Below are 9776 nucleotides of genomic sequence, written 5' to 3' on the forward strand. Positions count from 1 at the left end.
ACGTGATAGCCGAAGCTATTTGAACCACTTCCCCGCCGGCACTCGGATGGTAATCTTGGGCACAGCATTTTATCAAATCACCTCATTCTTTGGGGCACACGTGAGGATCACAAATGCAAACAAGCCTGAATGGTCCCCAGGACTATATGCGACTGAAAACTCACACAGCAGAAGTGACTCGAACCCATACTGCCAGGAGCAACACAACTGATATATACAGGACGCCTTAATCCGCTTAACCATCAGGACTGGACAAAAGGAAGTGATAGCCGAAGCTATTTGAACCACTTCCCTGCCGGCACTCGGATGGTAATCTTGAGCATAGTATTTTATCAAATCACCTCATTCTTTGGGGCACACGTGAGGAACACAAATGCGAACAAGCCTGAATGGTCCCCAGGACTATATGCGACTGAAAACTCACACCACAGAAGTGACTCGAACCCATACTGCCAGGAGCAACGCAACTGGTATCTACAGGATGCCAAAATCCACTTGACCATCACGACCGGACAAAAGGAAGTGATAGCCGTAGCTATTTGAACCACTTCCCCACTGGCACTCAGATGGTAATCTTGGGCATAGCATTTTATCAAATCACCTCATTTGCATATAGTCCTGGGGACCATTCAGGCTTGTTCGCATTTGTGTTCCTCACGTGTGCCCCAAAGAATGAGGTGATTAGATAAAATGCTATGCCCAAGATTACCATCTGAGTGCTGGCGGGGAAGTGGTTCAAATAGCTTTGGCTATCACTTCCTTTTGTCCGGTCGTGATGGTCAATCACGATTTAATTGAAAATCGTGATTGATTTTGAATTCGGATTTAATTCGGATTTAATTCGGAAAAAGTTAGGTTAGGTTAGGTTAGGTAGGTTAGGTAGTCGCAAAACAATTAATTCATGAAAACTTGGCTTATTAGGCAAATCGGGCCTTGCATAGTAGGCTGAAAAGTGCGTTCTGGCTTCTAGGTACGACATATATATATATATATATATATATATATATATATATATATATATATATATATATATTAGTATATTTTGGTAGCAGTCTTTCCTGTAGACATATATTATTAAATATGACCGAAAAAGTAAGATTAATAATTCTAACACGAATTTTCTCAATCTTTCGTACATTTATTTTCACTGTTGGTGGTAATTCAAAAATCAATTCTCCAAAATTCATTTTTTATTTCTAGTCTGACGCGACACTTGAACTTGTTTCGTAGTAACTTATTACATTTTCAAAGACTTTAATTTACACACACACAACTATACAAACACTAAACAGAGTTCTACTATGCTATAATTTAGACCTATTTTAACCTTTTATCTTATGTACCTGCATTTGGGTGAAGTGATATGTTACAACAGTTTTGTCAATAAGTCAATACACAGTAAGTCAATAAATTCCTTTGGAGACTTCAGGCTGAAGGCGCAAGGGACATAAGAAGTCAGCAAGCCATTGAGTCGCTTCCCCAGTCTGTATGTGGGTGTGGGTACCTGGCTGATGATTAGCCAAAGTGGGTTTCCAGGCTTGTGTGTCTTGACATTTCCATTCGCGTATCCAGGTTTGTATTCCCCAATAATCTTTGGCAGGTGGAGTCCGGATTTCTTGGCGTTCACAGTTTCGATCAATTTGTTGACCTTTGCTTTCAATTCGGCTGTAATGTCCTTCGTTACCCTTCGGAATTTAGTTTGGTCAGAGACTATGAGGTTCATTTTCGCTAGATATTCGTCCAAACTGTAACGAAGGACACTACAACCTTGCACACACTTCTGGGCAGTGAGTTTTCAGTTGCATATAGTCCTGGGGACCATTCAGGCTTGTTCGCATATATATATATATATATATATATATATATATATATATATATATATATATATATATATATATATATATATATATACATATATATATATATATATATATATATATATATATATATATATATATATATATATATATATATATATATATATATATATATATATATATGTTTCATTGAATATGACCGCATATTCTGTATTTATTATTTTCTGGTTTAGGGCTTCTATCCCTCTAACTATTTTCTTAGCATCAGGGCTTAATTGAAATTAAGCCCATGACCATGAAATTAAGCCTTTCAATTAAGCCCTGATGCTAAGAAAATAGTTAGAGGGATAGAAGCCCTAAACCAGAAAATAATAAATACAGAATATGCGGTCATATTCAATGAAACATGTTTGAAAGAAAACCTGCTGCCAGTATACACCAATATATATATATATATATATATATATATATATATATATATATATATATATATATATATATATATATATATATATATATATATATATATATATATATATATATATATATATATATATATAGTCAGTCTGGTGTTGACAAAGGCTTTAACAAAGCCGAAACGTTCACCTCATTTCATATTTCTCTGTGGATTTTCCGCATAAAATGATCAGTGTTTTGTGATCGTCAATTGCATATATATATATATATATATATATATATATATATATATATATATATATATATATATATATATATATATATATATATATATATATATATATATATTAATATATATTAATATATATATATATATATATATATATATATATATATATATATATATATATATATATATATATATATATATTTATATATATATATATATTAATTCAGGAAAACTTGGCTTATTAGGCAAATCGGGCCTTGCATAATAGGCCGAGTACGACGTTCTGGCTACTAGGTACAACATATGTATGTATATATATATATATACATATATATATATATGTCGTACCTAGTAGCCAGAACGCACTTGTCAGCCTACTATGCAAGGCTCGATTTGCCTAATAAGCCAAGTTTTCATGAATTAATTGTTTTTCGACTACCTAACCTACCTAACCTAACCTAACCTAACTTTTTCGGCTACCTAGCCTAACCTAACCAATAAAGATAGGTTAGGTTAGGTTAGGTAGGGATGGTTAGGTTCGGTCATATATCTACGTTAATTATAACTCCAATAAAAAAAATTGACCTCATACATAATGAAATGGGTAGCTTTATCATTTCATAAGAAAAAAATTAGAGAACATACAATAATTCAGGAAAACTTGGCTTATTAGGCAAATCGGGCCTTGCATAGTAGGCTGAGAAGTGCGTTCTGGCTACTAGGTACGACATATATATATATATTGTGACGGAGTTCCCCCCCTTATAATTCTCCCACGCCTGCAGTAAGAGTCATGTCTACTTTTCCCAAGCGTTCTCTACGTTGCAGGCTACAATTTGATATATGGGAGAGAGTGAAGTGTTCTCGGGGAGCCGAGAAATTTGTGAAATAGTGATATTTTGGCCTGTGGTTTAGGCCCTTTAGGGAGCCAAGATGGCGCTGGCTTCCCTGATCTCCCGCCAAAATCGTGTGACGTCAGTGGCACCGGATTGGTCACCGACAGCAGTGTGGCACCGGGAGCCAATGAAAACTTCCTGTAGCGAAAGTGACGTCACGAAGGAAGGGGGTCCGGCCAGCGCGCCGGGCTGGCGCCATCAGTCAGACACGACACGTCATAGAGGTCGGACGTGCGACGAGTGGTCCTGACTGTCGGACAGCTGTTTCCCACTACCGTGGATTTACGCGTCACCTGAAGTCCGCCAGTACTCTGAGAAGTCTTCCCTAGTTCATGTGTTGAACCAGAAGAGAGAATTGACGGTTATTTGAGCAACAAGTGCTCCAGTCAGGTACTGTGCCAGTAGCAGTGAAGCCGTGCAGTGACGTATGTTGACGTCTGTGGCAATTCACCAGTTAGGGATAGAAGCCCTAAACCAGAAAATAATAAATACAGAATATGCGGTCATATTCAATGAAACATGTTTGAAAGAAAACCTGCTGCCAGTATACACCAATATATATATATATATATATATATATATATATATATATATATATATATATATATATATATATATATATATATATATATATATATATATATATATATAGTCAGTCTGGTGTTGACAAAGGCTTTAACAAAGCCGAAACGTTCACCTCATTTCATATTTCTCTGTGGATTTTCCGCATAAAATGATCAGTGTTTTGTGATCGTCAATTGCATATATATATATATATATATATATATATATATATATATATATATATATATATATATATATATATATATATATATATATATATATATATATATATATATATATTAATATATATTAATATATATATATATATATATATATATATATATATATATATATATATATATATATATATATATATATATATATATATATATTTATATATATATATATATTAATTCAGGAAAACTTGGCTTATTAGGCAAATCGGGCCTTGCATAATAGGCCGAGTACGACGTTCTGGCTACTAGGTACAACATATGTATGTATATATATATATATACATATATATATATATGTCGTACCTAGTAGCCAGAACGCACTTGTCAGCCTACTATGCAAGGCTCGATTTGCCTAATAAGCCAAGTTTTCATGAATTAATTGTTTTTCGACTACCTAACCTACCTAACCTAACCTAACCTAACTTTTTCGGCTACCTAGCCTAACCTAACCAATAAAGATAGGTTAGGTTAGGTTAGGTAGGGATGGTTAGGTTCGGTCATATATCTACGTTAATTATAACTCCAATAAAAAAAATTGACCTCATACATAATGAAATGGGTAGCTTTATCATTTCATAAGAAAAAAATTAGAGAACATACAATAATTCAGGAAAACTTGGCTTATTAGGCAAATCGGGCCTTGCATAGTAGGCTGAGAAGTGCGTTCTGGCTACTAGGTACGACATATATATATATATTGTGACGGAGTTCCCCCCCTTATAATTCTCCCACGCCTGCAGTAAGAGTCATGTCTACTTTTCCCAAGCGTTCTCTACGTTGCAGGCTACAATTTGATATATGGGAGAGAGTGAAGTGTTCTCGGGGAGCCGAGAAATTTGTGAAATAGTGATATTTTGGCCTGTGGTTTAGGCCCTTTAGGGAGCCAAGATGGCGCTGGCTTCCCTGATCTCCCGCCAAAATCGTGTGACGTCAGTGGCACCGGATTGGTCACCGACAGCAGTGTGGCACCGGGAGCCAATGAAAACTTCCTGTAGCGAAAGTGACGTCACGAAGGAAGGGGGTCCGGCCAGCGCGCCGGGCTGGCGCCATCAGTCAGACACGACACGTCATAGAGGTCGGACGTGCGACGAGTGGTCCTGACTGTCGGACAGCTGTTTCCCACTACCGTGGATTTACGCGTCACCTGAAGTCCGCCAGTACTCTGAGAAGTCTTCCCTAGTTCATGTGTTGAACCAGAAGAGAGAATTGACGGTTATTTGAGCAACAAGTGCTCCAGTCAGGTACTGTGCCAGTAGCAGTGAAGCCGTGCAGTGACGTATGTTGACGTCTGTGGCAATTCACCAGTTCGTGACAGCGTAGTGGCTGACAGAGCCACTGGGTAGCTGAGGAAGAGAGGACTATTTGGGGAAGCCGAACGACTGTAGCTGAGACGTAGGCGACAGCCGTTGCTGGGAGAAGACGACGGCCAGGAGACCGACTCCAACCTTCAAGAAGTCAAGGAGGAGGACGGACCTGCAGTGAGGAGGCACGGAGACGACGCGCTAAACGGTGGGACGACGAGAGGCTCTGGTAGGACACGACGACGTGTAGTGTGGGGGCGTTCCCGACACGAGGACCAGGAGCTACATCTCGACTCTCATCGGAGGATAGGGTGAAGTAGGTGGTTCTAGTTCCCTCCCCATTCCCCTTTAGTTAGCTATATTATTTGGCTATATTATCTAGCCCGAAGATTTTATGTGTCGTGAGCAAGTCTCACCTATGTCACGGTAAAGCACCAGTGTGCTAGACAGTACTATCAAGAGTACTTGTAATATTCATGTTGATTGTTGGTGTGTACAGGCACCAGGAACCAGTGCTAAATTTACTGTGTTGTGTATATCTTTCTATAGATTTTGATATGAACATATAGTGGTGAATTATATATAATATTATGCCAGTATTCGGAGGTTAGGCTATGTGCCCAGAAACTATTTATTTACCATGTATTGATGATTGATTTATATACCATATATATGTCTATGTCCATTCAGTGAATAATCATTTGTGAGTACAGTGAATCATTGCGTTATCGCCCACGAGAGAAAGTACTGAAAACTCCCGTGTTAATATTTCATTATATATTGTTGGATAAATAACAGTGTAAGACCATTACAGTGAATCATTGTAGAATTGATTGTAGAAAAGACTGTTTGAGCCTAAGTACAGTGTAACTAAGTAATTCGGTTTATTTGTGCCAATATAGAGTGTGCGAGTTTCTAGTAATATTGGAGAATTTGAAGAAACCGCGCGCGTGAATCTAGCAAACAAGCTAATTTCGCGCGGAGTGACCATTGCGATCAGCTGTTCTTGACACTTGATGAGGAGGGGAGAGTGTTGCCCTCTAGCGGTCGCATAATATCCGTGGGAATTACCGGCCGAGTCAGGATCAGTTGATTTATCAATTGCTGTGTGGCCTTGTGACATCTTTCATACATTTTAAGTAAAATACAAAACTCTCTTTGTGTTTTTATCATCCCCTCCATTGATCTTGTGGCTATACTATACCTGTAAGCATAGAGTGATATCAACAAGTACCTGCCTGATTCCTGATCTTTGAGTGTGACCTTGCCAAGGCTACCACTGAATACACCAGTCCACTGATGGTGTTATTGGCCACCTTAAACACCAATTGGCGACTTTGTGATTAACCGTAGAGCCCTATTGTTGGGGAGGGCACACGACGGTCGATGTGATCGAGTCGTGTTCTCACTCTTTCTTAATAAGAGGCCGTTAAGATTGACTGGGAGACTCTCCTGGCGTGCAGTGGCGCCGTGAGGATCGAGGGAAGACCCGCAGGGCTACGGTGAGTTACCTTGAGCGTAACTATTGCTCACCCCAGAGTAAGGGTAGAGAATAATAGAGAGGTGAAACCCCCCCCAACATTGGCGACCTTGCCAGGATATAGATCGGAGCAAAGGTTGCAGTGGTACTTGGCAGTGGTGTTAGAGATCAGGTGCAGGTTAACACTCGTAGCACAAGATGGAGGATGATAAAGTAGCGAGGTTTATTGACTCTAGAGACGAACAGGTGCTGGAAGAGTGCACCAAGGCACAGTTACAGGCTATAGCGGATCATTTTGGAATAAAGCTGAAATCTGCCCGAGTTGGTGAAAGAAGACTAGAGATAATGGCTCAGCTAAAGGCTCGAGACGAAGCTTTGGGGGAGGAACGGCCCCAAACACCTGCCAGTGAGGGTGAACACTTGAGTATTGGTGGAAGCAGCAGGGGATCCAGCGGCAGCAGGCACAGCATTAAGCTGGAAATAATGAAGCTGCAGCTAGAGGCACAGCAGCGCAAAGAAGAGCGAGAAGCGCAGCAGCGTAAAGAAGAGCGAGAAGCAGAAGCGCAGCTGAGGAGAGAAGAAGCACAGCAGCGCAAAGAAGAACAAGAGCGAGAAGCACAGATGCAGCGTGAGGAGCGAGAAGCACAGCTGCGCCGGGAAGAACAGGAGCGAGAAGCACAGACGAAGCGTGAGGAGCGAGAAGCACAGCTGCGCCGGGAAGAACAGGAGCGAGAAGCACAGACGAAGCGTGAGGAGCGAGAAGCACAGCTGCGCCGGGAGGAACAGGAGCGAGAAGCACAGCTGCGCCGGGAGGAACAGGAGCGAGAAGCACAGACGAAGCGTGAGGAACGAGAAGCACAGCTACGCAGGGAAGAACGAGAGCAAGAAGTTAGGCTGAGACAAATGGAAATAGAAGCCAACCAGGAGGTGGAGCTGAAGCGAGCTGAACTGGGACTAGGTGCCCCTGCCCCGCCACAGGAAGACCGACGAGTGAGGGAACGAGACCTGCCGGTCTTTGTGCCTAGTGAAGCCGAAAGTTTCTTCGATCACTTTGAGAGAGTTGCTGCTATGAAGAGGTGGCCGAGGGCGGAGTGGGCGGAGTTGGTCCAAGGGAGGCTCACAGGGGAAGCTCGCCAAGCCTTCACTATGCTCGACTTCCAAGAATGCACTAACTACGATGCGGTGAAACGAGCTGTGCTCCGTTCCTTTAAACTCACGCCAGAGTGTTACCGGAAGAGGTTTAGAGAATGTACCCGGTTGCCAGGAAAATCGTATGCGGAGACGGCGAGGGACATAGAAAGAAAGCTCCTTAAGTGGCTGGACTCTGAAGAAGCAAGGTCGGTCGAAGAGGTCAAGGAACTAATGGCCATGGAAAAGTTTATGTCCGTGCTCTCTCCTGAGATCAGGATGAGGATAAAGGAGGCGGACATAAAGGACCTGAGGGCCGCAGCCGACCGGGCCGACATGTTAGAAGAAGCCCTACGCCCACGCCGAGAGGGACAGAACCGACCACCCGCATACGTCGGAAACGATCGGAGTTATAGAAGGACGGATGGATGGAGGGCAGGAACGAGTTCTCCCAAGTCCCATTTCTCAAGTTGGAACACCCGAGGAACAAAAGGTGCTGTAGAACCGATCAAGAAGAACCATGCGGAGAGCTCGGGAGCTGTTGTTGCGACCAAGGAGTCAACAAGCGGTTCGGGAAAGACACAGGGTGCGACGGCCTCTGGAGGCAGTGCTAAGGCGAGCGGTGGCGGATGGTCTCCGCCGAGGGGCCGCTGCTACAACTGCGGAATACCCGGACACGTCGCGCGGGAATGCAGACGCCCTAAGCAGCGGGGACACGTTGCTTTAGTGATGTTCGAGGACCAGAGGGCCGAGAGAGTGCGGGATGAACCCGCGCTGAGTGGGGAGAAGCAAGTTCACCCATTCGTGTGTCAAGGAACCGTAAGGATGGGGGACGCAGACCCCATCCCTGTGAAGATCTTAAGAGACACTGGGGCCGATTTTACCCTGGTGAGTGAGACCCTGTTCCCCGAGGGTTACGAAAGTACCAGTGTGGGGGTAGCAAGTGTGACCACTGTGGGAGGCCCAGTGAGGATGCCCCTACACCAGGTAACTTTAGATTCCGACTATGGCTGCCAGACCCTAGTGGTGGGAGTCTGTACATCAATGCCCAAGATGGAGGCGCAGGTCATCTTGGGGAATGACGCATGTGGAGGATACGTCCTCCCACATCTCGTGAAAGGCGAAGAGTACATAGAACAATACAGGAAGACAGGCGGAGAGTTGAACGTCTGTGGGGACGAGAAGGGAATCGCACCGGTGGCGTTCCCAGTTTGTGCTGTGATGCCAAGACGACGCGAAGAACAAGGAGGTTGTGGATCTGATGGGGCTGAGGAGACAACTGACAGCCTGAGAATAGATCGCCTCTTCGTGGAACCCGGAGAACGAGCGGAGGGCGAAGATAGCCCAAATGGTGAGTTGCAGGTGACCCTTACCAGTTCTCTAGGAGTAGATCGCACTCGTCTTGAACAGTTGCAGCAGGAGGAGTTCCCCGATTTGATTAGTGAGGCCCAAGGAGGACGTGTTGGCCCTGAGAAGGCTACTCATTTTTACCTTCAAGACGGAATGCTGATGAGGCAGTGGAGACCTGTGAGGGTGGAGGCCGGGGAAGAGTCTCTAAGCACGAGGCGCCAGGTAGTGTTGCCGGCCCAGTGCAGAGCGGCCGTGTTGGACCTAGCGCACTCCGTGGACTCTGCAGGCCACCTGGGAGTGACTAAGACGCTGCGACGGATCAGGGATTACTTTTACTGGCCAGGTATGGACGCCGAGG

This window comes from Procambarus clarkii, chromosome 4, assembly GCF_040958095.1.
Source record: "Procambarus clarkii isolate CNS0578487 chromosome 4, FALCON_Pclarkii_2.0, whole genome shotgun sequence".
In the NCBI taxonomy this organism is placed as follows: Eukaryota; Metazoa; Arthropoda; class Malacostraca; order Decapoda; family Cambaridae; genus Procambarus; species Procambarus clarkii.